This window comes from Rhineura floridana, chromosome 1, assembly GCF_030035675.1.
Source record: "Rhineura floridana isolate rRhiFlo1 chromosome 1, rRhiFlo1.hap2, whole genome shotgun sequence".
Lineage (NCBI taxonomy): Eukaryota > Metazoa > Chordata > Lepidosauria > Squamata > Rhineuridae > Rhineura > Rhineura floridana.
In genome coordinates this window covers 1,562,435-1,588,125 of record NC_084480.1, presented here as the reverse complement: position 1 = coordinate 1,588,125, position 25,691 = coordinate 1,562,435, and the positions used below count along the sequence as shown (strand labels likewise).

At 51.3% G+C, this 25,691-nt stretch overlaps 1 protein-coding gene across 6 annotated transcripts in view; it reads right to left on the bottom strand.

The window, feature by feature from the left end:
- Positions 1–25,334, bottom strand: part of ATOSB (atos homolog B) — a 45,575-nt gene extending 20,241 nt beyond the window's left edge. The window contains exons 1-3 of one of the 6 annotated variants that reach the window (XM_061612834.1): positions 12,968–13,119; positions 2,607–2,669; positions 782–945 (exon numbers count right to left, since the gene is read on the bottom strand). The gene's annotated coding sequence lies outside the window, so the exon portion shown is untranslated. Of the gene's footprint in view, positions 1–781; positions 946–2,606; positions 2,670–12,967; positions 13,120–13,236; positions 13,497–25,312 lie in introns of those variants that run through there. The other 5 variants (XM_061612842.1, XM_061612827.1, XM_061612861.1 and 2 more) reach the window with 5 other exon arrangements.
- Positions 25,335–25,691: the final 357 nt, after the last annotated feature.

The window sequence follows — 25,691 nt, the reverse complement described above, 5'->3', positions numbered from 1 at the left end:
TACAAAACTTTCTTCTGCAACTAGCAGCCCATACAGAAATTCTGCTCTATAAACTGACACAAAAAGTCAAACTTCCAAGAGATTTGGAGTGCATTTTTGGAACTCTTTACCAGGTAACAGCTACAACGGGAAGAAGTGGGAGGCACAACGCAATGCAGCAAAAGAGACTTCTCCAACTTAGCGGCTGCCGACCGAGGACCAGCAGAACATGGACACTCATCTGTCATAACCCTTAGCTGAGCATACGAACCTGAACGCTGCATAACATGTCAAGCAACTGAACATCAGAAAGAGGAAAGTTGTTGTTGTCGCTATGTGCCTCCAAGTCGACTATGACTTATGGCGACCCTATGAATCAGCGACCTCCAAGAGCATCTGTCATAAACCACCCTGTTCAGATCTTGTATGTTCAGGTCTGACTCTCTCTTACATGGCCAAAAGAGAAAGGAAGAAAAAAAGGCAAACAAATAGGATTGTGTCGTAACTACGTAGGATTGGCTGTTACTTGACAGATATGGAAAATCATGACAGATACAGATGATTGCAACTGGGAACTGAATTATATTAAGGAATCCTTAAATAAATGACTGATAATTGCTTGCACGGGAGGGCATCAATTGTACAAGTGGATGATCATCCACATAAATGTGCAACGCTTCAAAAATTGTCTCAACAGCTGTTAAACGCCAACACAAGATAAACACCACCAGCTCTCCAGGCTGCAAGCAAGGCAACCACTTAACCTTCCTGCATCATGAACCAGTTCTCCTCCTCAGTTTACCATTGCCTTTGAGTCTGGATGCATCTTAGTCTGGTGTCTCAGCTTTGACCATTCTGCCTTGGGTGCCCCTGCTGGGAGCCTAGCCTCTTGGTCTGGACTCCTGACGGCACTGCTCTCAGCTTCTTCAAGACACTCAAGCCCCCTCACCATGTTAAGGTGTGCATCTGAAGAGGAGGAAAGTATGTACAAGGAAAAGAAAAGGGGTTTCAGGGCAAAGGGAGGCGGTGGAGACAGGGAGGAGGGCGGGAGAGGGAATAAGGGATTGTACCGTTTCATGGCGATGATGCGAAAACCCTAATAAATCCATACATTAAAAAAACCCAAAAGATGCAAAACAGCTATGAATCTTGAAAGCACTGGCAGGGGCAGGGCTCTGGGGGACAGCACAGGGAGGGCAGCATTTCTCCCCCCCCCGAAAAACACAAATGAAATAAATGAAGTATTGACACATCAAGGCCACGTTTTCCTGACAAGTTTAACAACATGAAATGTATTATGTATAACTCAGCAGTTGGCACATATAAGGTATTTTTATTAATCAAAAACCTATGCTCACTTTTCTTGCTTCTTATTCAACCCACAGGGACAAGCAGACGCACCGAGTTAGAGGTGAAGGGGGTCCCCCCCTAACCCAAGTCACTCAGAGCATCTACATTTTTATCCTCTGACAGCTGCCAAGTGGGGACAAATAAAAGGGGAGAATAAAATTGTGGTAAGCAAAGAACCAGTTTACATTATTTCAAACCCCAGGTTACAATTCAGTTTCCCGTGGAAACTGGCTGGGGTGGTGGTGGTGAGCCAGTTCACCTCCCTCAGCCAGATTTACTTCACAGGGTTGCTGAGAGGATACAATGGAGAGGGGACGTGTATAAATTGCCCTGGAATCGATTTTAAAAATAATAAAATAAACTACCTGGGCTTAGGCACAGTTAGTAGATCTCAAGCTTATAATGCAGAAAGAGACAAAACATGTTTGTAGTGGCAGCAGAGGTGGGAGGGGGGCACATCTCTCTAGAGAGACTCAATTACACACCACAGACCCATCAAGCAATTAACTATCCCACTGATTATTCTTCTGGTGAGAGCGCTAATCTCCCATGGGTTGCCATCTCACACACACATCCTGCTGCCCCCAACAAACCCCAGATCTGTCCATATTGGGCTGCTGGAAAAATTCTGCTCTTTGCTCTTCCAAAAGATCTCGAGTGACAGTTGCCCAGGAAAGATGGCTGGCTAAGCCTCCAGTGCCCACTTGGCTCTGTGGCCAACGTGCCCCTCTCTCAGCTTAGTCCTTCCTCCTCTAGAGATGGCACAGCTGTCCTGGAGCAAGTGCTCTGAGCTTGAGCAGGGGGCAACATGCCCCTCTGCAGCGACCAGCAAGCCCTGCTGTCTGGCACAGACTGCTCAGAATGCGTGTCCCAGCAGCACATGCAGCCTCTCGGACTCTCCTGCGGCAGGGTAAGGTTGAGGTTATGTCCCCAGCTAACCCCAACAGCACTCACTTGGGCTCCAATGCCAGGAGGGGAGGGGAGCTGCGGGTAGCCCACTCTTCCTCCATCAAGGTCTTGGTGTGAAGTGATGGGGGGGAGGGGGAGAGGAAATGAAAGATGGCCATGCACTCACTTCAGAGAGCATGCACAAACCCCTTCGGAGCACTTTCTTCTATATTTATGCAGCCACCCTGAGCAAAGCAGCCCACTGTAACAAGAGCCAAGCAGGGCAGACCAGCCAAACCCACCAGCAGGACCCGGCCAGGCAGGCTGAGCTGGGCAGAGGCTTTGCTGCACCACTGTGGAGACCCAAACTCTGTACTGGTGTCACTTACTTTTTGTGATTTGATTGCATGTCCCTTTCCTCTGGAATTCAAAGTAACTCCAGCAGCTTATTCCTGCACAGGAGGAAGAGAAAGAGAGCAGAGGCTGCAGGAAGGAACCAAGTTAAGCAGGGACCGACCGTATGTCAGTTCAGGGAAGGTGAACAAAATCCCACTCGCCCAGGCTTGCCCAGGAGTTCCACCTGGGATTCTGCACTGCCTGCCAGTAGCACTGCCCAAGTGTTCTCAAAACATCTCTGCGCCTGCAGGCTGGAGATTTTGCCCACTTCCATCGGCCCACTTACAGGGGCCTCTGTGACATCAGAGCAGCGGAGCCAGTTCAGTCAGGAGGGCCACGCCCTGTGGACCTACCCCAAGGCCCTCTGATGTCACAGAGAGGTTGGCTGCAGCTCAGGCAAAGCAGGGAGAAAATGAAATGGGGGGGGGGGCTGGCTGAAGATACCTATCAGTAAGATGAGCTCTGGGGAAGAAGTTTGTTTGTTTGTTGATAGACAGAGGATAGATGGATAGCCACCCTTCCTCTCAGCAGGAGCCCAAGGCAGCAAACAGAAACGCAAAAAACACTTTAAACACAGTGAACATCACAGCCAATTTATGTACAAATTCACTGGGGGGAAAGAACAAGAGCAGCCCTGAAGCTGAATCAGGCCAAGGGGTCCATCTAGTCCAGCATCCTTTTCTCACAGTGGCTGACCAAATGTTTCTGGCTGCCGGCAAGCAGGGCGCAAGCACAACAGCCCTCTGCCACTCATGATCTGCACCAATGAGTATTCACAGACCCACCGGCAGTAAGAGAGCAAAGGCTCTTTGGAACAAGAAAGAGTCCACTTTGCTTTCTTTTCTCTTCAAATATGGGCTAGACTTAGAAGGGAAGATGGTTGCGCACAGAAGACAAGCTATGCACAAATCTGCAACTTCTTTTTCAGCACATGGGGACGCGACAGCCAAGCCTGGCAAGAACTATCTTTCCAAAGCAGCTTACAGTCCACAACTGTGCAAAAGAAAAGAGCTTGAAACCCTGGATTCAGACAGGAATCTCACACTCCATAATGGAATCCAGGAAACGCTGCTGCAGGAACCTTTGGACTCCAGAGCCATGCTGGGCTGATCGCTCAGAAGGCCTGCATACTAATAAAGCAGCCAAGGCCCCAGAGTAAAGCTTTTCTCCCTCTCTCTCTCCTAACACTAGAACTCACGGAAATTCAGAGAAGCTGGAAGATTCAGGACAGACAAAACAAAGTACTGCCCACAGCAGAGCACAGTTACACTGTGGAACTCGCTCCCACAAAAGGCAGTGATGGCCACCAGCTTGGACAGCTTTAAAAGAGAATTGGACAAATTCATGGAGGAGGATGGAGGCTATCCATGGCTACTAGCCATAATGGCTACTATCAGTGGCTACTAGTTGGAGGCAGAGTGCCTCCGAATGCCTGCTCCTGGGAACCGCAGGAGGGGAAAGTTGCTCTTCTGCTCAGATCTTGCTCTCTGGCTTCCCATGGGGGCATCTGGTTGGGCACTGTGAGAACAGGATGCTGGACTAGGTGGGCTCCTTTGGCCGGATCCTGCAGTCAGGCTCTTCTTATGCTCTTGTGAAGTACAGAGCTGCCACCACCACCCTGGTGGTTACTGCAGTGGATGAACATGGCCACGAGACTCCCCAGTGCTGTGGGCACAATACCACACAGTGCCGTGATGAGAATACAGGGTGCGGGGGAGTGAAGGCAGTGAAGGGACAGAGGGTGCATGGGAAGGCAAATACTCAACAGGATGGGGAGTCGAGGCAGAAGAGGTTCTGCCGGGTTTACGGAGCAGAGCCCAGTTTCATGAATTCTGACAAACACTGACCTGATTATTGTGGAGTGCCGAAAACTAAAAGCAGAAGGGGATCAACTCCACTAAGAGGGGCCCCCGACCCCCCTCCCAGTGCATGAGCGTGCAGCCACTGTGAAAGGGCAGAGGTCCCAATCGAGAAACATTGTCTACTCCAGTGTCCCAAAAATGGGCAGTTATTAAATAAAATGTACCTGATTTAAAAATAAATCACAAAGTGTGATAAATCAAACTGTACCTCATCTGGGAGAGGTAGTTACAACCACCAAACCAGAAAATGAACAGCAATGAAAAATGAACTAAAGGGATTCAGATCCCAAGTACAATATTAGAAAACTGTATGAATAAGGTGTTGGAATACACTGCAGAGAACTGGCTGCTCTCTCCTCATCTCCTACTCAAGGAAGGACCTGCTCCACCCATGGCTTTTAGAAACAGCAGAGCATCTTTGCAATGAAACAAGGGACATCAAGGGCCCAGTATGTCTGTCTCCTCACACAACCCAAATACTCTCATGCGTCACAGGCTGGCTTAGACACCGAGCCTGCAATGTCCACACCCCAAAGAAATCCCCTCTTGCCCTATGGGCATGGCTAGTCAGAAGCAGAAGCCCTTCAGGAAGGGCTGTAGCTCTGGGGCAGACCATCTGCCTTGCATGCAGAAGGCCCCAGGTTCAGTCCCCAGCGGCATCTTCCAGCAGGGCTGGGAGAGACTTCGGCCTCGAACCCTGGAGAGCCGCAGGATGCTATATGAGTTAGATTAACCAACGGTCTGACTCAGTGTACGACACCTTCTTGTGTTCCCAGAAGGACCCAGGTTCAATCCCTGGCAACTCGGTAGGCAGGCTGCAAAATACAACTCTCTGCCCACGACCTTGGAGAGCTGCTGCCAGTCAGAGTAGGCAGCAGTGGGCCAATGGCCTCACTCAGTACAAGGTACCTGCCAGGTGCCCTCAGATGTAGCACCTCAAATCCCTAGTTCTGACCCAGCAGCACAGGTGCACCCACGAAGGCACACACTTGAGCCCCTAGGAGAACCAGGGACCCCAGATTGCAGATTCGCTCTCTAGCTCTAGATGGGCAAGGTGGGAACCTCCTGCGTTCCGTCCTCCATTGCCCCAGACACAACCCAAGGGTCCTGCAAACAGGCCTTCCGCTGCACCCCTTCCCCGAGCCAGGCACCTCCTGCTCTCCCTCCAGCCCTTCTCCCAGGTCCAAGGCTGCAGCTGGTTCTACAGGGTCACAGGGTGCGAGGGGCCCTCGTACGCTAACTCCCCGCTTGACACAGGAAACGCAGAGCCCCAATATATATCTGCCCAGCCTCTGCTTGAAGATGTCCTGTGAAGGAGAGTCCGTCCTCCCATCTCCAATAATGAGCTCTATGGTCAAACTGCTGCTACTATCAAGGTGTTTCCCGTAACATTCCACCAATATCAAGCTTCTCAATGTGAGCCCATCAGCTCTAGTCTCGGCCTCCAAGGCAACAGGGTGCAAATACATGGCCTCTTCTATGCAACAGCGCTTCAGGTATTTCAAGAGTGCTATCATGCCCGCCCACCCACCCAATCTTCTCTTCTGCAGATTAAGCATAGAGTTGGAAGGTACCTCAGCGGTTACCTTCTGGTCAACCCCCCCCCCGTTGATGCAGGAAACCTGCTGCCACACCATCATCCCTTACAGGATGCATCCCCATTCCACCCTCTGCTTAACAGTCTCTAATGAAGGAGAGTCCATCGAATTCGAAGGCCATCTGTTCCAGGCGAACCGTCAGGAATTGCCCCCTAATGTTTAATCTAAGCCCTTTTTTCTTGTCATTTGAACCTGATGGTTATAATCATATCTTCTGGACTGGAGCAACAGCAAAAAATAAAAATCCTCCATCATCTGCGTGACAGCCCTTTCAGTATATGAAGATGGCCATCATATATCAGCTCTTAACCACCTCTCCCCCAGGCTAATCCTACCTGGGTCCTCATGGGACTTGATTTCCACAAGCCCCTTAAGTACCGCAGGATGCCATTGATTTCACCCTGAAGACCTGAACTCATTTAAGGTAGCCTGGCGTTTGGTATTTCCCGATCAAGTCCTCGTCTGTCTCCAGCTGCCACCCTGACCCCTCTCACCAGTCACGCTACTCCTGTGGGGGAACACGCAGTTCCCCTTTTGGGGGGAGAGGAGATGGCGGCAAAACAGGAGTTGAGCAGATCTTTGGCACCTGCTAAGCTTTGGCCACCCTTACGGAGCAGGGGCCCTGCAGCTGCCACCCTCGTGCTTTGGACATGCCTTTGGTGCTCTTATCCTGAACTTTAGCCTTCCGGATGAGTCTGGACTCGTCCTTCATGACCAGCCCTTCCATTTCTTAAGCAAATCTTATTTTCGGTTCCTCACAAAGCTTTCTGTGCAGCTGTGTTGGGTTTTCTTAGATGCCTCCTGTTATTCTCCTGCGTTGGAACCGGTTGCAATCATGCTCTTAGTATAACTTGATTCTTTTGGAATTCCCATCACAGACTCCTTTCCCCATTAATATATCTTGCCAGGAAATCCTACCTAGCATTTCTCTGAGCTTATTAAATCAGATTTCATGGAATTGCAGGTACACACTTGGCTATGCTCATCTTTGACTTCCCATGAAATCATTAATTTTGCCTTTACTTGGTCGCTTAACCCCAACCCCCGCCCAGGTTCCCACTGGTTTAACCGCACTGACAAACTCTTAGCATGTGGTGAAGAATGGCCAAACACCTCATTCCTTTCTCCACTTTCTGAAAGAGGAATTTCTTCTTAGCAGATTTTGACTCCCAGAAGAAGTCCAAAGCAATAAACGTCCCCCACAAATAGTAATTTCTGCATCCCCTGAAACAGCTGCAGTTGTGCTTCAGAAAAGCATAATCCACACCCCCTCCTCGGTTTGGCGCTCTGTAGTTGACTCCAACCGCAATGATTGTGTTTCTTTTTCGATTTAATTTTACCCAGGCAAAGGTGTATATTCACTAGTGCATTTTTGACCTGCGGTGCCACTCCTTCCATTGCATCTGTTCTCAGTTACACCTCTCTCACCGTACCAGGAGCTCAAGCTCTCCTCTCTCATTTCCTGCACTCTGTGCGTTAGCGTGCAGAAGTCAAAGGCCTCGGATATCCTGCCCCAACGTCTCTCCTGCTATTTTAGTGTGAGGTTTGCTGGCACCCCATCAGCTCCTAAGTTTATCTGGCATCACCCAGTTCCTAACTCTAGTGCTTACTTTTGAACTTACTGTCAGGTTCTTGTCTTGGTCCCTCTTTGGAGTCAGTTCACAGCCTTCTCGGTCAAGTTTACCCTGCTTTTGCCCAACACATTTCCTCCAGCTCCTGCCTGCAGCCCTGCATTAAGGGTACCTTTTGACCACGGCCTCAAAACCCAAACATCTCTCAGCACCCTCACCGTCCATGCAGCCAGTCATTTGCGCGCGCCCTCGTACTGATGAGACCTCCTTTGACCTCCTGCCCAGAGCTTCAGAGTCTGCCCTGGCAGAGCCATCCATTCCTAGGCGGACGCCCCAAAAGGGATTGCAATCTTGGAAACCTGCCCATTTCATCCTGCATCCGTGCAACAGGGAGACAGTCTACTTTGCGAGCTGGCAGGTCCAACTGGCACACGGCCACCTCCGTAGGTCCAGCCAGGGAGCCCCACCACCACCGGCCCCTTCTCTTTTTCCTGCAGGTGGGGGCTGAGTCACTCTGCCCTTGAAGGGTTGAGAGTCTTCCTTCCCAGCTAGCACAGCCTGCTCCAGCTGCTCTCCTTCCTCAGAACAGTCAGAAATGCCCTCACTCTACCTCCCGTGTTGCAGGCGATATATGCCTCTGAAAACCAGGGGCTGGGACCCCCAGGTGCTGTGGGGAGGGCTGCACTCATGTCCTGCCTACGGACTTCCCACTGGGGCATCTGGGTGGCCAGTGCAACAGCAGGCCCTCTTTGGCCTGATCCAGCTGCTCTCTTGCAGAGCTCTTCTGATGTTGTCATCCTGGAGGCAGCTTCTTACTTCTGCTTCTGAGCTGTGTCTTCGTGCTGACTGAAAGGCTGCCTACGTCAGCCTCCTCCCTCCCGGCTGACTCACCTACAGCCGGGCTGCCACCAGAAATGCCACAAGTGCTCTTTGGCACCCAGCCAGGAAGCGCCCTGCCAAGGCATCCAGACCAAGCAGCAGAGGCAGGGAGCTGGTGCCGTCGACTCCCAAAGAGCAGCTGGCCCCAAGGCCTGGAGCCCAGCCAAATGCAAGAGCAAGAGAGATAAGGACACCTTCCAGCTGGCTCCAAGGAGGCCGGCCAGCCGGCCTGCCATACTGGCTTGGCTGCTTCAGTTGACCCCCCCCCGCAACCTCGCCTGCCATGCACACCCCACTCCCTCCTCTGAGGAGGGGTGCAAGGCCCCAGCCAGGTCACCACGAGTGCCACATTAGCCTCTGTCCAGAGAGAGGGCAAGAGAAGAAGCAGGAGTGGAGGTAGGCCGGCAGGGGGCGGAATCAAGGGCATCCCAGCTGGAAGCCTCAAGGCCCAGAGCAGCCTTTCCCAACCTTCGGGTCCCCGGATGTTGCTGGACTACAATTCCCATCATTGCTGACCATCACCGTTACTGGCTGAGACTGATGGGAGCTGTAGTCCAACAACATCTGGGGCAGCTGGCCTAGAGCACTCACCCAGATGCTTGCCAGGGCTCCCCTTAGGCCTGAGATACCAGGGGCACTAAAGACCCCCCATGGATGCGCAGGAGTCAAAAAGGCAGATCCAGAGAACCAGCTATCTTTTCGGCGCCAGGTGAAAACCTTTTTATACTCCCAGGCATTTTAAAGTGTGTTTTAATGGCATTTTCATCATTATTTGTATTTTTGGATGTTGTTTGGTTCTTTTATTGTTTGTTTGTTTTGTTTTCTTGATTTATTGTATTTATTGTATTTATACATTGCTTGTTTTTTATCTTTTTGTACACCGCCCAGAGAGCCTTCGGGCTTAGGGCGGTATATAAATAAAATAAAATAAATAAATAAATAAATATTCTGCAGCTATCGGGTGGTATGGTCTAAGGGGGCAGGAAGGGATCCAGCAGGCAACAATCTCTGCAAATGCCTCACTCCGGGGAACCAGCAAACAGGATGGTCCCAGGAAGACACACCTCTACTCGGCAGTGGGGAGGGGCGGGGGCAGACAGACATCTCTGTGGGTAAAGGCTGGTCACGATATCTGGAGAACTCTGAAGGTGACAGCTCAGAGGTGACCTAACCCTCTGCTGCCCCACACTAGGGTCTCGCAGAGGGAGTGGACTCCCTGCTCCTGCCTGCTACCCCCGCCCCACCCTGAATTCCGGTTGCTGCCTCGCCTCATTGCCTGGGTCCATCCTGAGTTGGCTTTTCCTCTGCATCGCAACTGGATTCCACCAGACCTCTTCCCTGGCTCTGTGAAGGCTGCAGCATCAGGGCCCAAGGAGTCCTGACCAAACACCCCAAATACGTTCCGGTCCAAAGAGGTGCAAAGTGCCCCACCAGTTTGACACACTGTACTGAGAGAATGGGCGGAAAGTCCACAAGTCAAACCTCATGACTTGCACATTTGGGGGGTGAATGTGGGGGAGCAGATCCAACAATAGCTTTCTTGCCCTGCCTTGGCCAAAAAGCTAGATGTGAAAAGAACAGCCTCCTTCTGTGCACCTCTCCCAGCCTTGCACGACAGCGGAACTACTAGAAGAGAATCACAAACAAAATGCAAAATGCAGTTATACCCCACCTGCCCCTCTCAAGGTGCAAAAAGTGTGTGCGCAGCAACCAACTCAGCCTCAGCCATGCCCAGGAACCCCAGCTGACAGCCCAGCACTGGGATCCATGCATGGGGCACACGCAGAGGGCAGGGACAAAAGGGAATCCTCCTGACCCCTTGCAGGGGCCCGGCAATTCTGCCTCTTGCCCACCCTCATCGTGAGGATGCACACAAAGGCCACTCTGGCACCTCATGTGCCCAAAACATCCAACAGTGGCAGGGCTGCCATCCAAAGCAGCCATGTGGCTAAGAGCCCTCCAAGCTTATAGCTCTTGTGGAGCAAAAACGAGCCAGATGCAGGTGGCCACACGGTGCCAAACAGACATCCCCCAAGTGCTTCCATCTCTCAGCCAGAATACACAGAATGCTCCAGTCATGTCTGCACAAGGAAAGAGGAACCCCATTCTGGGCCTCCCTAAGCAGCAGCTGAAGCAAGCGGATGCACCCTTTCCCTGAGTTCAGCAACAAGTGCCCGGGGAGGTGTGTGGATGCATGGCCTTATTTATACTGCACCGTCAATATCCACAGCACCGATCTGAAACAAATGCTGATGAAAGTTAAAGAGGAAAGCGCAAAAGCAGGACTGCAGCTGAAGGTCAAAAAGACTAAAGTAATGACAACAGAAGATTTATGCAACTTTACAGTTGACAATGAGGACATTGAACTTGTCAAGGATTATCAATACCTTGGAACAGTCATTAACCAAAATGGAGACAATAGTCAAGAAATCAGAAGAAGGCTAGGACTGGGGAGGGCAGCTATGAGAGAACTAGAAAAGGTCCTCATATGCAAAGATGCACCACTGAACACTAAAGTCAGGATCATCCAGACCATGGTATTCCCAATCTGTATGTATGGATGTGAAAGTTGGACATTGAAAAAAGCGGCTAAGAGAAAAATCAACTCATTTGAAATGTGGTGTTGGAGGAGAGTTTTGCGCATACCATGGACTGCGAAAAAGACAAGTAATTGGGTATTAGAACAAATTAAACCAGAACTGTCCCTAGATGCTAAAATGATGAAACCGAGGGTATCATACTTTGGACACAACATGAGAAGACATGAATCACTAGAACAGACAATAATGCTGGGAAAAACAGCAGGGAGTAGAAAAAGAGGAAGGCCAAACAAGAGATGGATTGATTCCATCAAGGAAGCCACAGACCTGAACTTACAAGATCTGAACAGGGTGGTTCATGACAGATGCTCTTGGAGGTGACTGATTCATAGGGTCGCCATAAGTCATAATCGACTTGAAGGCACATAACAACAACAACATTAGAACAAGAGATTCCCAGGCCCAAGAGCTTACAAAATGGAATCTCAGCCTCAGGAGAGATAGGAGAAGGGAGGCAGCAGCTGGGCTAACACAGAGAGGTGGTGGGCTCTCCGACACTGGAGGCATTCAAGAGGCCGTTGGACAGCCATCTGTCTGGAATGCTTTGATTTGGATTCCTGCATTGAGTAGGGGGTTGGACTTGATGGCCTTATAGGCCCCTTCCAGATCTACTATTCTATGATTCTAGGATGAAGCCAAGCAGTCCCCAAAACCACCTTTTGCAGCAAGCCTTTGGCTGACCCTCACAGTCCTCTCTGAAGACTGCCCTGTCTCCCAGTTGTCCCTTGTTACTCTTGGATCTCCCATGCCTCCCCACCTACATTTTCCGAGATTTATAATGTAAGTTCCTTGGGGCAGAGACCTGCCTTTTCTGATTCTATTACTCCGTAGAGGCACTGCACCAACATACACCTACTGCCACCAATCTCCTGCCTAGCCAGACCAGCCACTTCAGGCCACATCTCACAACTACAGGGCCCAGCCCACACACGCTGGCAACAGAGAGGAGTGAGAAAGCCGGCCCCTAGGAACGTGAAGCAATTAGCCAAACCTGGTTTTAAAAAGAAATACTGGTGATGAAACTTAAGGATATGGGAAAAAAACATTCTTTCTCACCCCATCAACAAGGAAATGGTCATAGCAGGCCAGAGGCTGCAGCGAAACCTACAGAAACAGTGAGCTTCAAGGCCATGAAACCCTGGCGGGCAGGAGGCAACGCTGAACTTTGAAGACAAAAGCGGCACCTCCCCCCCCCCGGCTCTCAGCGGGGCAGCCACAGGGGAGGGGGGCCAAGGGGGAATCCAGCCGGCACTCTGGGGAGCAGTAGGGAGCCTCTCCCGACACTCTGGGCCGACAGGCAGAAGCCCCTCCACCTGCGACGCAGCTCCCTCCCTCCTCAACCGAAAGGTGTGCAGCCCTACCCTCGGCAATGTGAGCACCGCCCGCAATCCAACAGCGTTAAGGGCAGTTACAAGCCCCCACATGCCCATATGCTGCCCCCTCTCAAACTGGGGAGGTGGGGGGGACAAAGCTGTGACAGCCCCAAGGCCTTCTCTGCTCAGCAGCAGCAATCTGGGGAGGAGGCAGCCGTGCCCCCCCGCTCTGCACTGGGGGGATGCAGTGGAAAGAATCAATGCAGAAGCCGGCCCCCGCCCGTCCCTTAGAGGTGGCAAGCTGACACTCACGGAGCCCCCCGCCGAACTCAGCCGTGGGAAGCAAGACCGCCCCCCCGGCGGGGACCCAAAGGCAGCGAGGCGCAGGCGAGCGGGGTGCGACCTGCCGCTGCAAAGGCGAAGGCCGAGTCCTTGCTGGGGAGAGGGCAGAAGCAGAATCGGGGTGGGGGGCTGGCTGGGCGACCCCAGACACCCGCGGGACGGGCAGGGAGCTAGGTGGCCTGCACTCACCTGGCAGCCTCCTGGCCCCTCCCCAGAGGAGCAGCAGCAGCAGCCGCCGCCTCGCCTGGGGCTGTCCCCTCCCTTGGGGCGACCCTCCAGCCCCTCGCCGCCGCCTGACTCTCTTCTGACTCACGGAGGTCCATTTCCTACCAGCTGCTTGGGCCCGCCCCCCCAGCCATTGGCCCGCCTCTCCTGCTCCTCAGCCCCTGGCCACGCCCCCTGGCCCAGCAAGCACCGCCTCCTCCCCTCGCCGGCACCACCCTCCCCACGGAGCTGACCTTGCCTTGCAGCCGGAGCCGCGCGCTGCGCCCACCGCTAGCCGGGCGACGGGGAGGCGGCGGCGGGCCAGGCTCCCAGCCCCTTAAGCAGGCAGGCATTCCCTCGGCATTCCCTCACTGAAAGAGCCGGCCGGGCTCTGAACCTGGAGAGCTGCCCGCCTTCCCCTGGCTCGGCCCGCTGCGGATGCTGTAGGCCACGCATTCACCCAGGCGGGCCGCCAGAGCGCGCGACGTCCGCCAACAAAGGGCTCCCGCGAGTGCGCCTCGCTCCAGCCTCCTTCCAGTTGCACCCAAGGCGGGCAGAGCCCCTAGCGGAGGCTGAAGGGATCCCGTCTGATGCACCGCCAGAGGAGGGAGCCCGCTGCGGCTCTGCAGGAGCCTCTCCTGTGGTCGACCTCCTTCGGAACCACGGGGCGTGCGCCAGTGTGGAGTACTTGCACACACTGAAAAGTAGACTGTTTTGGTGCCCAAGAGTCAAGTGAGCTCCCAGTTTTAACCATGGAACAAAACAGAGCAGGCCTTTTAATTCGGGGGGGGGGGAGGTTTGAGGAAGGGAGATCCAAGGTATGAGGTGTAGCTCAGTGGTAGGCCAAGAAAGAATCCCCCCTCTGCTGCCAGTCAGTGAAGAAAATACCTAACTAGATGACCCAATAGTCTGACTCAATAGAAGGCGTCTTTCACGGAGTTGCAAAGTGTGTCTTTACACCAAATAAGGCTAGCTTATCATTGTGTATAGTGATGATAATGATTTGTTGCCTCACTGTTATTGTTAGAGATACGATTTTTAATTCCAATATCATTTACTTTAAATCCTGACAAACTTTTTTTCAATCAGTACTATTAACAACAAACTTTGAGTCAATGGACTGGCTAAGACAGAGACCTGAGGTAGACAGAAAACTGGTCCAGCCCAGCAGGATGTATTTGCCTCCTTAAATAAGGACAGAGCAACCTACTGTTTATTCTTAAAACAGAAGCAGAAACATAAATCATACAGACGACCAGACTCAATGCCAGCAGCCAAGGAGATCACTGGAGATGCCAGCACCAGGCCATTCCATTCGCAGAATTACCTCACATTGGAGAAGAGTGCAAAACTAACAAAGAATAACAGAATCGTACAGTTGGAAGGGGCCTATAAGGCCATCAAGTCCAACCCCCTGCGCAATGCAGGAATCCAAATCAAAGCATTCCCGACAGATGGCTGTCCAGTTGCCTCTTGAAGGCCTTCACTGTCGGAGAGCCCACTACTTGGTTCCATTGTCGTATGGCTCTAACAGGAAGTTTTTCCTGATGTCCAGTCGCAATCTGGCTTCCTGCAACTTGAGCCCATTATTCCGTGTCCTGCACTCTGGGACGACTGAGAAGAGATCTTGGCCCTCCCCTGTGTGACAACCTTTCAAATACTTGCAGAGTGCTATCCTATCTCTCCTCAGTCTTCTCAAGGAAAAACATACCCAGTTCTTTCAGTCTCTCCTCATAGGACTTTGTTTCCAGTCCCGTGATCCTGCTTGTTGCCCTCCTCTGAACCCATTCCAGTTTGTCTGCATCCTCCTTAAAGTGTGGTGTTCAGAACTGGAATCGGTATTCAAGATGAGGCCTATCCAGTGCTGAACAAAGGGGAACCAATACTTCACATGATTTGGAAACTACACTTGTTAATGCAGCCTAAAATAGCATTCGCCTTTTTTGCAGCCACATTGCACTGTTGGCTCATATTCAGCTTGTGATCAGCAACAATTCCATTACCCTTCTGCTTTTTCATACCAGAGTACTCTTCACTGTATGCAAATTAATTCACAGATGCTATTATTTTCAGAATATCTTTTTTTGCTAAAAACATGAATAGAAGTTTCCAAATTCCACCATCTTCAGGTAGGACAGGGCAAGACCCCCTGCCCAAAATTCTGAAGAGCTGCTGCTAGTTAGTGCAGGCAATACAGAGGTAGACAGACAGCTTCCTGTGTCCTACCCCCAGTAGGGACCCCATTTCTGTGCTGATCAGGGCCGCCTGCCCCACTCGCGACTCCTGTTTACTAGCCCAAGTGTTAGGATCCAGCCTCAGCAAAAAAAGGCCGGTGTGGGGCCACCCTGAGAGGAGGGTCATTTGGAGGAGATGGCCCAGTGTGCAGTAGACCATAGGCATTGCCAGCAGGGTCTAGGGAGGCTGTTCCCTCTGAGACCTTGAGTCACCCCTGCGGGGAGGGCAAGTGGACGGTGAGCACTCGGCTACTCCTGGACCAACGGCAACTCCTACTTTGCTTATACTGGAAGGAAAGGCAGGATATATATCAAATAATAAAATAAAATAAATGAATAAACTCCAGGAACGTTGGATGAGACTCAAAGGCAACTTCTCTTGGGTTACTGCTGGGCGTGGGAAAGTCCATGCATGGAGGAGATCAGGCTGCCCCATGGTACAGCGACCCCACTCCTGCCACGCCAGGACATGCCAGGCCGTGGCTTCGTTCTTCTGGGCGAGGGAGGCACGGCCAGGTCTCCTCTGGCAGCAGCCGCTGTGAGGGTTGCCATAGTGACACACACACACTCTTCCTCCCTCCTTTGTCTCAGCAGCTGCAGGCAGATGCTTTGTCCTGCAGCGCAGGAGACAAATTCCTCGGGCAGGGGGCAGGAGACCAGGCACTGATCCACACAGGTAGACAAGGTGGGCCCTGGCCTGCCTGCAGGAATGGCTTCCTGCTCCCAGCAGCAACTGTGCAATGGGGCAGGGACAAGGGATAGGAACTCTGCATGCGCTCAAGGACTATGTTTTATTTTGTGTTATTTTCCCATTTTGGGGTTCTTGTGCCTTTCCTGGCTGTATTAAGTGCCGCATTCTTCCGAATGAAGAGTAGAGTGTTCAAGGATTGGGATATTCGCAGGGAGACCAAAATGCTTATTTACAAAGCCATTGTACTACCAACCTCACTGTATGCCTGTGAAACATGGACCATCTATAAACGCCACTCCCACTTCTTGAAAGATTCCACCAGCGCTGCCTCTGGAAAATTATGCAAATTACTTGGGAAAATAGGCGGACTAATGTTAGCATTTTGGAAGAAGCAAAGACTACCAGTGTTGAAATAATGATCCTTCAACATCAACTTTGCTGGACCGGCCATGTTGTTTGAATGCCTGATCACCGTCTTCCAAAGCACTTACTTTACTCCCAACTTAAGGATGGAAAACGGAATACCGGTGGACAGCAAAAGAGGTTTAAAGATGTTCTCAAAGCAAATCTAAAAAAATGTAAGAACTGGGAAGCTAGGAGAGAATCCTGTCTGAAAGCCTGGAGAGCTGCTGCCAATCAGAGTAGATAATACTGAACTAGATGGACCAATAGTATGGTATTGTATAAGACGGACTAATGTTAGCGTTTTGGAAGAAGCAAAGTCTACCAGTGTTGAAACAATGATCCTCCAACATCAACTTCGCTGGACCGGCCATGTTGTCCGAATGCCTGATCACTGTCTTCCAAAGCAGCTACTTTACTCCCAACTTAAGGATGGAAAACGGAATATCGGTGGACAGCAAAAGAGGTTTAAAGATGTTCTCAAAGCAAATCTAAAAAAATGCAACATGAGCATCGAGAACTGAGAAGTCTTGGCCCATGAACGTCCCAAATGGAGGTCGGCCATTATCAAAGGTGCCGTGGACTTTGAAGAAGCATGAATACAGGGCGAACGGGACAAACGAGCTAGGCGGAAGGCACGTCAAGCAAATCCTCATCGCGACCATCTTCCATCTGGAAACCTATGTCCTCACTGTGGGAGTCTGTGTGGATCCAGAATTGGCCTCCACAGTCACTTACGGACCCACCGTTAAAGACCTTACCCTGGAAGGCAATCTTGGCCATGAGTGATCACCAATGAATAAGTACACAGACGGTAGTTCTGTGGTACCAGTGCATGCTTTGCATGCAGGAGGCTGCAGGTGCAATCCCTGGGGGTGCAGGTAGTAGGGAAAACCCTCTCTGCCCCCTTGCCAGTGAGTGTAGACGGGACTGGGCTGGACAGAGCTGGGCCGCAGCTCCTATAAAGCAGCTCCTGAATCTATCTGCGCAAGTGGAACTTTTCCTGGCATGGGCAGTTAGCAGAAGACAAGGATTCACCTGCAGCAGTTCCCAGCCATTATGTAGCTCCAGGAGACACAAGAACCTGGCCAGGGGACAGGGAGGGATGGAGGAGCCCCCTGACTCAAAGGAAGCCCTGGAGGGCAGGCTTGGAGTACTGGCATGGATGCTGGAAGCTCCCTCCATGGCCAAGCAAGGCTGCTTTCCCCAGGCTAGTGCCTTCCAGATGTTTTGACCACAACTCCCGGCAGCCCAGCAGGGCCTACGACTGGGGTCTTTGTGAGCCCTCCGCGCCCAGCCTTCCCCTCCTCAACAGCAAGGAGAAAGGAAGAGCCCAGAAGGACAGCTTAATTGAATGCCAAGAACAATTTCTCCACCCAGACCAGATTTGGTGGCTGAAAACAGTCTGTAGGGAAGAACAGAAGGGAACCTTGAGCACCATTCCCAAACCTTTTGAGTTGAAGCACCACCTTCTGGACTCCTTTTACCTTGTCCCCTCCCTGCCAACTCAACACCAATGCTTTGTTCTACATATAGGCTGTCAATGCACGTGGGGGGGGGGGGGAATCTGTGGACCCATCACTAATCCATGTCCAGAATGAGGACCACAGATTAACTAAAGCCACCATCAAAGGAGCACCTCAGAGCAATGCAGTTTTTCTGAGCTACCTTCTTCGCAAATCACTGATGGGAGGAGGGAGGCACACTGTGGACGCAATCACACAGTTCCCTCTTCTACACATGCAAATCCAATTTGGAACAGTGAACATTCTGTGGCAAACAGAAGCGGGGGACAGAGGCTGCCCCGTATCAGAACCTACCCTGAACTCTGCACCCCACTTTCAGCATTCTCTCTCATACACACACCACATATTTGAGAACCGGAACAATAATGAGGAAGTTATTAGCAGATTGGAGGGCAGTTTCCGGTCATAGTCCAAGCAGGGTTGTGAGTGGTGCAATTCTGACAGCAGAGCTGGAAAGCGCCATTCCACCTCCCAGGGCCCCCCGATCAGCCAGCGCGACCCAGACTTCAGCCTGCCACAGCCAGAGAGAGTGCAAAACAGAAAGGTGCCCAAAGAGCCAATCACTCAAGCAAGTGAGCCTGTACACATGCTGGCAAGAATCTGACTCACAGGCCACTCTGAACTGGGGGTGGAAGTTCTTTCCTGACCACGAGCAGTCACTGAGTCATGCCATCGTTGTGGCAGCCTCTGGTGCCCCAGTGGAAGTGCATGTGTGAGGGGAACCCTCTTAGGAAGCTAAGAAGAGCCCTGCACTGGACCAGGCCAAAGGGGGCCCATCCAGTGCAACATCCAGGTCTCACAACGGGATGCCCCAAAGGGAAGTCCCAAAGTGGGGGCTGAGGGTGGCAGACCGTCCCACTTGCAATTCCCAGCACCTGACATGCAGAGACCTACCGCACAGCGGCTGCCACCCCCCTCCCGAAGACCCCACTGTGCCAAAATGGAGGCACTGGAACAGAAGGCCTCATAGAATCACAGAACAGTAGAGTTGGAAGGGGCCTATAAGGCCATCAAGTCCAGCCCCCTCCGCAATGCAGGCATCCAAATCAAAGCATTCCCGACAGATGGCTGTCCAGCTGACTCTTGAAGGCCTCCAGTGTCGGAGAGCCCACTACCTCTCTAGGAAATTGGTTCCATTGTCGTATGGCTCTAACAGTCCCTTTGGGGCTCTCCTCTGGTGGGAGAGAGTGAGCAGTGCAGAACCTCAGAGAGGGAGCCGGAGCCAGGAGGAGCTTGCTGGACCTGCCTCAGCACAAACGAGGGCAGTCTTTGGCTGCCAGCGTCAGCAGGGGAGGCCGCAGGTCCAGACGTGGCTGGCAGCTCTCTTGCAGCCGAAGGACTCGCAGACAGAGTAACGCTCCTTTCGACCTGTCCTGGTCAATGGGCAGGAAGAGTGAAGAGACTTCGGCAAGAAGCCAGCGAGCAGCTCCATCACAGCTCACGCAGTGGATCCACGTCATGAACCACCCTGCACACGGGACAGTGGGATGCTGCCTGGCCCAACAGCCACCACAGATGGTCACCACATCCACATCCTGCTTGGGAGCACCCCAGAGGCGCAGGGCTGATTTCACTGCACGCAGGGCTGGACTAGACAGACCAAAATGGCCCGTTCCAGCAAGGCAGCTCTTGCCGTCCCTCTCCAATGCCCATCCCCATGCCTTCTGCTCTTCCTCTCAGTAACATTTGGAGCAACACTTAATGCCAGCCACTTCAGTGATTGCCTACATTTTTATTTTAAATGGTGTTTCAACATTGTACACCACCTTGATGTTTTATGGTACGGTGGGATAGAAATGCTTTTATAAATATTAATTTTTAAAACCTGACATTATTAACCTGCTGGACAGCAGAGGAAGAAGTAAACCGGGCTCTGCCTGCCCTCAGGACCCCAACCTTCCCCAGGATCTCCATTTCCCAGCAAAGGAACCCCTCTGAGCCTTCCCTAGTTGAGACATACTGCAGATTGAAGCTGAGTAACATCAGCCACTCATGTTACTGCCCAATGCCCCCCCCCAGCTGAAGGACAGCCCCATCACTCACAAACTCACAGGCCTAAAGAGATACCAGCAGTTATTTTTAGATGGTCCCTTTTGGCTGGGCATCCCGTGCAGTGGGCTGCAGTCAGAAGGGCATTTCTGCCCCCTGGGAAGCACGTTCCCTGCTTGCTCCCCAATGCATGCTTCCCTTTGCCCAGCCTTGGCCTCCCAAGGGCAACTGCCATGACCCATGCGACCACGCCAAGTTGAGCAGGAATGGCCACATCTAGCGCAGGCTTGCCCTGGCTTGACCAGCTCTGGAAAACCGTAACAGCACTGGCAGTCAGCTGGGTCTAGAAACACCCTCAGAGGAGGGCAAGGCTCAGACGCCAGAGCACCACCAGAGGATCCACAGTCCCCGGCACAGCACTGGCAGCATCGCTTCACCTCCCCAATCTCTTAGAGCTGGAAACAACAGGGAACGGAATCCCTTATGCCAGCAAGATGAGAGAGGGCCCTTACAGTTGTTGTCATGTGCCTTCAAGTCGATTGCGACTTATGGCGACCCTAAAAATCAGCGACCTCCAAGAGCATCTGTCATGAACCACCCTGTTCAGATCTTGTAAGTTCAGGTCTGTGGCTTCCTTTAGGGAATCAATCCATTTCGTTTGGCCTTCCGCTTTCTACTCCCTTCTGTTTTTCCCAGCATTATTGTCTTTTCTACTGAATCATGTCTTCTTCTCATGATGTGTCCAAAGTATGATAACTTCAGTTTCATCATTCTAGCTTCTAATGATAGTTCTGGTTTAATTTGTTCTAACACCCAATTATTTGTCTTTTTCGCGGTCCATGGTATCCACAAAGCTCTCTGTGATGCGTCCTTCCCTGGCTCTCCCTGTCAGGTTCCTACCTGCGCGTGGTTACTGCCTGTCTCTAGGCACCACCAGGGACTCCACCAGTCCGGACCGCTCTCTCTTATGGTTTCTCTCCCCGCTCTAGCACAGATCTCAACAGATCCCCCTGCTAGGCAACCACCAGTCACGTCCCCAGAGACTCTGAATACTGGTATTGTTATTCTCTTCACCGCTGCCACCATTTGTTACAGTTCCCCTTCAGCCTTGGTCATTACCTTACCCTCCCTTCTGGTCTGTGAAACCCCAGCCAAGGATCAGGCCTTTGGTAAACCAAATTAAGTATTTATTAAAGATAACAAAGCTAACAAGATTAACAAGATTTCTTCTTAAGGCACATAGGCATATGGTTTTACTCAATACTAATCTGAACTCCACCCTCCTCCTTCTTCACTCTCTCCTGGCAAACAACTCTCTAAACCCCACCAAGCAACCCACTCTTTCTCTTCTCCCCCCCCCCATTCCATTCTCCCTCATCCTTTTATACATTCAGCCATTTTAAACACTCAGCCAATCATCTCGCATTCTACTGCCCAGTCACTCCCCCTCTTTCACTCCACTTACCATGTATCTTCTAAAACAACAACACTTACCATATATACATTAATATAGGAACATCACACTCTCCTCCAACACCACCTTTAAAATGAGTTGATTTTTCTCTTATCCCTTTTTTCACTGTCCAACTTTCATATCCATACATAGAGATCGGGAATACCTTGGTCTGAATGATCCTGACTTTGGTGTTCAGTGATGCATCTTTGCATATGAGGACCTTTTCTAGTTCTCTCATAGCTGCTCTCCCCAGTCCTAGCCTTCTTCTGATTTCTTGACTGTTGTCTCCATTTTGGTTAATGCTGAGGTATTGATAATCCTTGACAAGTTTTCCTCGTTGTCAGCTTTAAAGTTACATAAACTTTTTGTTGTCATTACTTTAGTCTTTTTGACGTTCAGCTGTAGTCCTGCTTTTGCGCTTTCCTCTTTAATTTTCATCAGTGTTCATTTCAAATCATTACTGGTTTCTGCTAGTAGTATGGTATCGTCTGCATCTCTTAAATTATTGATATTTCTCCCTCCAGTTTTCACACCTCCTTCATCTTGGTCCAGTCCCGCTTTCCGTATGATATGTTCTGCATATACATTAAACAAATAGGGTGATAAAATACACCCGTCTCACACTCTTTCCAATTGGGAACCAATTGGTTTCTCCATATTCTGTCCTGACAGTAGCCTCTTGTGCATAGGTTGCGCATCAGGACAATCAGATGCTGTGGCACCCCCATTTCTTTTAAAGCATTCCATGGTTTTTCATGATCTCTGCACACTCAAAGGCTTTGCTGTAATCTATAAAGCACAGGGTGATTTTCTTCTGAAATTTCTTGGTCTGTTGCATCATCCAATGTATGTTTGCAATATGATCTCTGGTGCCTCTTCTCTTTCTAAATCCAGCTTGGACGTCTGGCATTTCTCACTCCATATATGGTAAGAGCCTTTGTGGTAGAATCTTGAGAATTACTTTACTTGCATGGGATATTAAGGCAATAGTTCAATAATTGTTGCATTCCCTGGGATCCCCTTTCTTTGGAGTTGGGATGCATATTGAATGCTTCCAGTCTGTCGGCCATTGTTTTCTTATCCATATTTCTTGACAAATTTTTGTCAAAATTTGGACAAATTCAGTCTCAGTATCTTGTAGCTACTCTGTTGGTATGCCATCTGTTCCTGGTGATTTGTTTCTTCCAAGTATTTTAAGAGCAGCTTTCACCTCACATTCTAAAATTTCTGTTTCTTCATCATATGGTTCCTCCATGAATGAATCTTGTGAATTACAGAGGAGGATTAAGGTGCCCACCTGGAGTTTGGCCCAGATTCCAAAGCTGGCTTTCCACCAGCAAGAGGGATGGAAACTTTACCAACTAGCTGCTTGCAATCCAGTCCACACCGTGCGGTTTCTACTCCTGGCTCCAGCTGTCCAGGAAGGGGCTAGCTGTGCTCAGGATCAATCTCAGGGCACTCCCAGTGAAGTTACACACCACACCGTGACCTTACTAAGCATGGCAGTCAGGGATGGTCGGAGTGGAAGAAAATATGTTAAATGGCCTAAAATGCCAGATGGGGCCTGGCTGAGATCTCTACATGATTCACCCCAGTTCCTAGACCTTCTGCTAGCCCCATTCCCCCCCCCTGCTCCCATTGTGTATGTGTTTGGGGGAGTGACATCCCCAAATTCTCTCAAAACCAACTAACCAGAATTATTCTAAAATAAAGTGATAACTAGAACAAAACAGACTTGTAAATCCTCCACCCCACACAATCTCATAAAACCATCCATGCGGCAAGTATGAGTATCTCAGGCACTACAAAGGTGCTCCTGGTGGTACGAGGCACTTATGACACACACACCCCAACAGCAGCTTACCAGTGCTCCAGCCTGAACAAATTTTAGAAGCTCCTGGCAAGCATATGGAGATAAGATTCAGGAATGTGGCAACTGTTTTATAATGAATCAGCCTGTTGGCCATCTAGCTTACTACTGTCTGCACTGCCTGGCAGCTGTGGTTCTCAGTGTCTCAGACAGAAGTCTTTTCCCCAGCCCTACCTTGTGATGCCAGAGACTGGACCTGAGGCCATCCAAACCAAATGTATTTTATTTTGCTATTTTAAATTCACACATTGTTGCCCTCTGGAGGTTGTGGGACCCAGGAAGACATAGGCCACAAATCTATGGAAAACCTTCAGTCAAGGGTTTGGGTTTTTTTCTGATTGTGGAATTTGAGGTTCTAAATGCAAGATCCTGGAGCTAGACCCATAGCCAGAGTCACAGCACAAAGTAGCACAACCTGGTTTTTTTCTGACCCCACACCCCACTTTTCAGAAGAAAAAAAAAATCAGAAAATGTCTGGGAAAGGGGACTTTTTTCCTCATTTTTTCAACTCCCCTCCCCCAGGTAATCTCATCTGCACACAGATCCCTTCTTGCGCCACACAAACTGTCACTGCCCCAGCTGCCTCCTCTTGCTGTGTGCCTTCCAACACGTGCTCAAAACAGCCTCCCCTCCACACTCTCTCTCCTGGGCCATCGTGCCCACACCCCACTTTCACCTCCGCCTCCCTGCCCCCACTGCCACCTGGCCACTAGTTGCTAGTTCCTGCTTTCCCTTATCTAAGGTAGCTTCCCATAATATGGGCAGCTGACCTCTCATCCATTTGCCCAACCCAGTAGCGGCACTATAGAGATTTGAAGAAGTTCTCTTAGTGCTAAGGTTAGACAGAGATTGGGAAGCCAATTCACACCAGACAAAGAGAAGTGGTGGTTAAAGAAGGAAGCGGACATTAGGGACAACGCAACCTCCTCGTCACAGACCTACCGGGAACTGAATTCAGCAATCCTATGCAGAAGTAAGTCCAGTTGCACTTACTTCCATATAAGTACACATAGAATTGCAGCACTGAGTGAGAGATAGATGCCCTGAAACAGAGACACATCAAGGCAGGGCACAGATATACTGCTACAAAATCTGTAAATCAGGGCCTTCTCACACACGTAAGAGAACAAACCAAGTTTCTGGTCCTCATAGTTACACTGGAAGAGTTAAAGCAGTGCCTTTAGGGCAATATCTCCAGCTGATTCCAGTTATGCTCATAAACAACGGCTAAACCCTTTCATTAGGGAGAAAGGCCTAAGATGGAAGATTTTGGGCTAACCAGAAACAGAAGAGAGTTAATGATCCACAATTAAACATTAATTTCTGTAAACCGCCCAGAGAACTTAGGCTATGGGGCCGTATATAGATGTAATAAATAAATAAACATCCCCATCCCACCCCCCTGAAAGTAGCAGACCCAAAGGGGAGGGCCTGGCAACCTCCAGGATCTTTTCAGGCAGGGCTGGATGGAACAGATCACAGCAGCCGCCTTAGCAAGAGAGAACCTAATCCTGATTAGCAGAGGCACTATTCAAGAGCCCAGCACGATGCAAGTCGGATCTGGTTCTTACCTGCAGGCCTCTGTGCCAGGCAACCAGGCAGAGAGCAACTCTTGGGAGGAAGGAACAAAGCAAGAGGAAAACCGGATAAAACACGCGCAGAACCACCTCGGGCTCGTGCAAAGCAGCCTCCCCCCCCACCCCCTTTGGTTATAGGCTCAGGACTCCCAACATCAGCCCCAAACTCACCCTCCACAGTCCCCCTCCCACTCTTAAGACTCACACCGCTAGGCACCCCCACCCCAACTCCTACCCTGTAGGTCTCTTGCACGCGCAACACCCCCACCCAATCTTCCCACTTTCTTTGGGGGTTCCCTGGGGTGGCGGTGGGGGGATGGCGGGAGAGAAAGAAAAAAGGGCAGAACGTGGCCTGGACCACCACAGACATCGGAGCCTCAGGGAGCCGTTCGCCCCTCCCCCACCCAGGAAAGGGTCGCAGGGGAGGAAAAGGGCTGCATCGGACACGCCACCGCCCCCCCCCGAAAGATCCCCCTCCCCAATTTCTTTTTAAAAAGGACCCGCCCCTTCCCCATTTCCAGGGCGTCGGGGCGAGCGCGGGAAGAGCAGGGCGGGAGGCTGCTTCCCCCGGGGTAAATGGCCCACCTGCGGCAGGGGCAGGCGCAGCTCCCCCTGCCCCCTCTCTCCTTGCTCTCTCTTCCGGGCCTGAAGCGAAGCCCCTCCCAGCGGCGGCGCCCATTGGCTCCCTGGGCAAACCCGGAGCTCCCAGCGGCCAATAGCAGGGCTCGGGTGCGGCGAAAGCGGCCCCGCCTCCTCCACGTGCAGGTCTGTGATGACAGCAGTGTGGGAGGGACAGTGGGCGGGCACATGGAGGAGCGGTCGCCTGATTGGGCGGCGGGGGCAGCTGGAGGCGGGGCGAAGGCGACTCTGACAGCGCGGGAGGGGCGGAGCCCTGCCCCCTCCCGTCCCCTCTCCTCGCCCTTTCACCGCTCTCCCTTAACCCAGGGCGGCCTGTCCTAGCCTT